The sequence below is a fragment of the Ziziphus jujuba genome, chromosome 6, assembly GCF_031755915.1.
Source record: "Ziziphus jujuba cultivar Dongzao chromosome 6, ASM3175591v1".
Classification (NCBI taxonomy): Eukaryota; Viridiplantae; Streptophyta; class Magnoliopsida; order Rosales; family Rhamnaceae; genus Ziziphus; species Ziziphus jujuba.
Genome location: NC_083384.1, coordinates 11,786,617 through 11,792,616, shown reverse-complemented (window position 1 = coordinate 11,792,616; position 6,000 = coordinate 11,786,617).

Sequence of the window (6,000 nt, the reverse complement as noted above, 5' to 3'; positions counted from 1 at the left end):
TTAGTGGGAAAATTGATATACCTCTCACATACTAGACCAGACATTGCATTCTCAGTTAGTGTGGCAAGTCAACACATGAACAATCCAATAGAAGATCATCTACAAGCTGTGTATCGGATTTTGAGGTACTTGAAGATGACACCAGGGCATGGATTGTTATTTAAAAAATGTGAAAACGGAGAAATAGAGATCTACACAGATGCAAGCTGGGCTGGAGAATTAATTGACAGAAGATCTACAACTGGCTACTGTTCATATGTGTGGGGAAATCTAGTGACATGGAGAAGCAAAAAACAATCAATGGTTTCTATAAGCAGCGCTGAGTCAGAATATCGTGCACTTGCTCTAGGTATATGTGAGGGAATGTGGCTTCAAAGATTACTTAGCGAACTTGGAGCTATCACTAAAAACACCACAAGAATGCTTTCAGACAGTCAAGCTGCTATCAGTATTGCCAAAAATCCAGTTCATCACGACAGGACGAAACACATTGAGATAGATAGACATTTTATCTCCGAGAAGGTCAACAATGGGATAGTTCAATTGACCTACATTCCTACAAGACTGCAGACAGCAGATATCCTCACCAAAGTACTTCCAAGGACCAGTTTTGAAGAATTCAGTTCCAAGCTGGGATTGTATAACATATACAACCCAGCTTGAGGGGGAGTGTAGAAAGGAGCAGATTTTTATTTAATTAATTAGGAAGGTTCTTATTTAATTAATTAGGAAGATTTACATTATTTTAGGATATTTACTTATTTAGTTTATTTCCTAATAAATAGGATCAGTCCATTGACTAATTCTTTGGAATTTAATTTCCCTGATTTGCAGGGATTACTTTTCTAGTTTTGTGGACTGGAATGCCAGCCACATCTATGTTAAATAGACTTGTAATTCTTTTTCAGATTAGAATGAGAATTTCTTCTCTCTGATCTCAAAAGTCTACAGAAACAATTAGTCAACTAAATATCAAATAAAGTACAATAAATCAAGGATCCAAAATTTATAATGAAAATAAAATAGAAATAGAAATAAAAATAATTTTGTAACAATTACTAAATGATTGATAAATGTCATAAACAAATAATACAAAAATATTAATGAAACTTACATTAAGACAATTCAGGAAATAATTAAAATAATTAAAATGAATTAATTAATTGAACAATTAAATAAAGGAATAATTAAACCAAATTAAAACCTCCATTCAAAATAAATGGTAAGAACATAGTAAGATCTCTTTAAAATCATCAAATCAATGTAAGTAGTAAAATCAAGATAAAATGCATTGTTAAAACATTAATATAAATAGATAATTAAAAACATAATAAAATTCCATAAATTTTGTATTAAAACCTCCAATTGAAATAAATAATAAAAACAACATTAAATACATTCTAGTTTAAATATAATTTCAAAATATTTATTTTGAAATCCATGTTCCAAAAATCATTGATGCACCCACTATATACCAGTGAAGCCGACAGTACCCAGCGTCCCGAGGTACCGCCATACAGGAGGTTAAAGAGAAAAACTGGCATACGGTCGCGTGGCGTCCCACCGCGCCGTTGATAACAGGCGTCCCAGCCATGGAGGGGTGGTCTACCCTCATCCGATGGCAACCACAGGATAACCCCATAATCACCTATGTGCTACTCACACCTACCTGCACACTCACCACATTCACATGTGCGCTAATCATATCCATGCATAAAGAACACCAGTATGTGTATGGTGCATCTAAAAATCATAAAATCAATGTATTTATTTTCAAATCTCGAAATCTCATAAATACCACAGGGTTTATTCCATCTGATTAAACCCGTAAATTTTCCACAATTCCTTTATAAATCATCATTATAAATCCATCAAGTTCAAATCCATCAATTTGAATACACAAAATTTTCAATGGCATAAGGTCAAGCCATTAATATTTCAATGCATAAATATTTTTGAAACATAATAATTTAAATCCATATTTTTCTCAAATTCTCAAAAATTAATTTAAATCAACATATCCTTTAAACCCACACAAACTTCATAAATAATTAGATTCCACAATTCCTCAATATATAATAAATTTAAAATAAATAATTTCCTTCAAATCCATACAATCAATCCATACCAAAGTAAATATTAAATCACATAAATTCATAAGGTATTAAAATCATATAATTATGCACAATAAATCTAATAATAAACATAACAATAAATTAAAGGAATTAAAACCACAATTCCTTTAAATTCACAAATATATTTTTTTTGGCACCAAAACACATTAAAATTATCATAAATTAACAATATAAACTTAAAGAGTAATTTTATTAAATCATCAACATATAAAACATATTTTCCAAATAATCAATTAACACAAAATATATAATTAATCATCCAAAATAATTTTGAAGGTGGGTCACTCACCTCGAGCACTCAATTAACTCAAGATCCTCCATGGGATCAATTCCACGACGCACACGTGCTCCTAGAACAACAATATTGCACAACTTAAATAAATTAATATTTTATTTGGGTAAATAATACTCGGTACCCGGGGGGTTTAACACAAATGTTAACCAAAATTTGCGAGTAATATAACGAATTGAAGCTTATGGAACGAGGATTGCGAATTTGGTCTTGCTTCCCAGAGATCGGACCTGAGGTGGCCGGAATCTTGCCGGAAAGCTTTTGAATTTTAGACCTTTGATTCTCACAATCCATTAAGAATTAAGGAAAGTGGACATTGAATTTGGGTTCAGAGGGTCGAAATTAGTGAGAAAGGATGGGTGGTGCAACTGGAAACTTGCCAAAAAGTTGATTTCCCAACAAGCCATCGTGGTCACGGGAATTCGCCACCGTCGTCGGCGCGTCCGGTGGCCACTGGCAGTGATTTTTTGTGGGAAAGTAGATCGGGGAATGGGTGACTCAACGGGACTGGCAGTGGGGAAAACGGAGGTCAGAATGGAGAGAAATCTGGGTTTGAAGTAATCGGCACCGCCGCCAGAAAAAATTTTGATCCGGGCACATCGGCGGTCAGTTGGCCGTGATTTTTGGCTGGCCGGCCAGTTTTCAGGTGGGCTTCAAGCTAGGGTGGCCCGTGTACTGTTCTGGTGGCTGGAAATAGGTGAACAGCGGTTGGCCAGTTGGGTTTCTCTCTCTAGCGCTCTCTTTCTCTCTCCTCCCCTCTTTCTCTCTCCTTCCCCGGCTCACGTGTTTTGGCCAAAATAAAAGCCACCCGTGGGTGACACTGTTCACTTACGGGATTGGCTGAAAATACGACACATGGCACATACTGTTCACTTAAGTCAAAATATATTAAAATATTACGGTATTCGAAAAACTTTGCATGTCCATAACTTTTTAACCAGATGTCCAATTTAAGCGTGCCACTAGTCTATGAACTCGTATCGACAAGTACTTCACAACCATGCATGAGTCAAAGCTCAACTTTGCATGAACAAAAAGTCAACTCCGACACCCCTTGGACAGTTTGGACCTTAATTTGTTTTGCTTATAACTTTCAAACCATAGCTCCGTTTTTTACGTGCTACTAGTCTATGAACTCGTGACAATGTGTACTTTTTAACGGTACCTCAGTCAATGTGAAATTCCATCAGGAGCAAAAAATCAACATTTGACCCTTTTTGGTCAACGACTGTCAAAGCCGGTAAAGCTTGATCAAATTTTAGAAAATCCGATATACTTCAGGATGGGGTGTTACACAATATATTAAAATTAATAATAAAATTTTTATATAAATATGTATATTAAAAAAAAAAAATCAAGTTACTCCCCAAGCTTCTTTTATATTGTTCAAAAATAGCTCATGGTTTCATTCATTATTCATTTTTCCCTTTTAATGAATTGATTTCTAATAAGTTAAAGCCAAATCAATCTCAAACTAATCTCAAAAGCTACACCTTCGTACTACCTTAGTTACCAAACTACAACCTAGAATTCTTTGATTCTTGTAAAAAATGTAATTTTTATTGATTATCCTTTATTTTAAAAAATAATTACCCACATAATTCTATTTTATAATAGCTCAAATGAGCCACCTTCAACACGCATATTCTTTCATTTTATCCCAAAAAAAAGGAAGAAAATTGTCAAGACTCGTCCAAGATCTCTTACCGGAACCCCAGACAAATTCTGATCTCAAATAAATCCTACAGGACCTTCCAATGGAAAATCCAGTAGAACCTCCCCTAAGGGTTGGACTTACCACAATTTTCCTGCATTAAAAACACACTTCTAACTGCATCACCTTATTCCTCCCACTTTACTACAAAATATTACCATAAATTTCAGCACTTCAAATAAATGACAGGGAACCAATATATGATTCAATAAATATGTGTCCAATCAGTATACAGAGTATTATACAATACAATTAAGTACGAAATTTCATACAATAAATGATAAAAAGGAAATAATACAAGATAGAAAGGAAGGAAGGAAAAGCCTCTGGAACTTTCGGCAACGAACCAAGACGTCGAGCTCGCCCCCAGACGATCAACGTCGACTAACCTAAGCCTAGGGGAACAGAATTTAAAAATATGAGATGCTAATCATCTCAGTAAGTGACCCTATCTACTGTACAATTATAATAGTAACGATAATTATAGTACACTTGATTAATTAAGAATAAATAAATAAATAATTAATTAATTAATTGAAAATAATATTTTCTCTCAAAACCCTCACCATTCACTCCGTTGGAAAGGTTCCCTTTTTAAAACATTTTCACAAAACCCAATCTTTTATGCCCCAAAAATCAAGGAATAATTAATTTGAGGAAAAATTTTATTAATCCAAATACGAATAAAATATAATAAAATAAATTCAGAATACTTACATTAAAGAAATATAACATAAAAGTGAAATTTAATATATAATTTAAATAATTACAAACAATCCAGTAAAATAAGTCGTAAAAATATTATAAAAATTCATTTTCAAATATTCAACCAATCTATATAATAAAAATACGGCAAGATGCATTTTAAAAAACATTGATTTAAAATAAGTGACATAAAATATGAATAATTATATTTTAGAAAATACTAATTGGAAATAGATGATAAAACAAATAAAATACATTTAATTTAAATACGATTTGAAAACTTTTAAGATTTGAAATTTATATCTGGAAAATAATACTTGATGCACCATACTATATACTAGTGATGCCTTACGATACCCAGCATCCCCAGCACCGTCCGGCGGGAGGTTAAAGAGAGAAACTTGCATACGGTCGCTTCGGCGTCCCGACAACACCGCTGCTTAAACCGTCAACCCGGCCATGGAGGGGGGCGGTTTATGTGCACTAAATAAAACTTGCTTGCCTTCGGTTCGATGGCAACTCATGGGAGATATTATAACTTGCGTGCTTATCCACATATACAATACAGAATACCAGTATTGTATTAGTGCATCTAAAACAAACAACCAAATTTATTATTAAAATACACAATTCTTTCCAAAATTCACCGTGGGAATTATACTATTTTTCAAACTCACATTCCCACATTTTTTCTTTAATATCTCCAGCATAAATCCACCAATAATAATATACAAATAATTTTTTCCCAAATCATAAAATTAATCAAATAATATTTCAAGGGCATAATTATATAATTTGAAACCACCAAACTTAAACCAATATTTTTCTTGAAATGTTTAAAATCAAATCATGCCCAAAAATAATATTAAAATCCAAGTACAATTAATCAAATGAAAACACATTGCTCATGCGTAATAAATACAATTAAATCACAATAATAATAATCAAGAATTCCTTAATAAACCAAACTTTCATTTAGCATCAATAAGCATATATATATATATATATAAAATATAATTTTTCCATAGTTATAATTAAATTACACGACATGAACATATTTTCTAAATATTAAATTAACACAAAATAAATATAATTAATCACCCCAAAATAGTTTTAAAGGTGGGTCATTCACCTCAAGCACGTGTATCAATCGA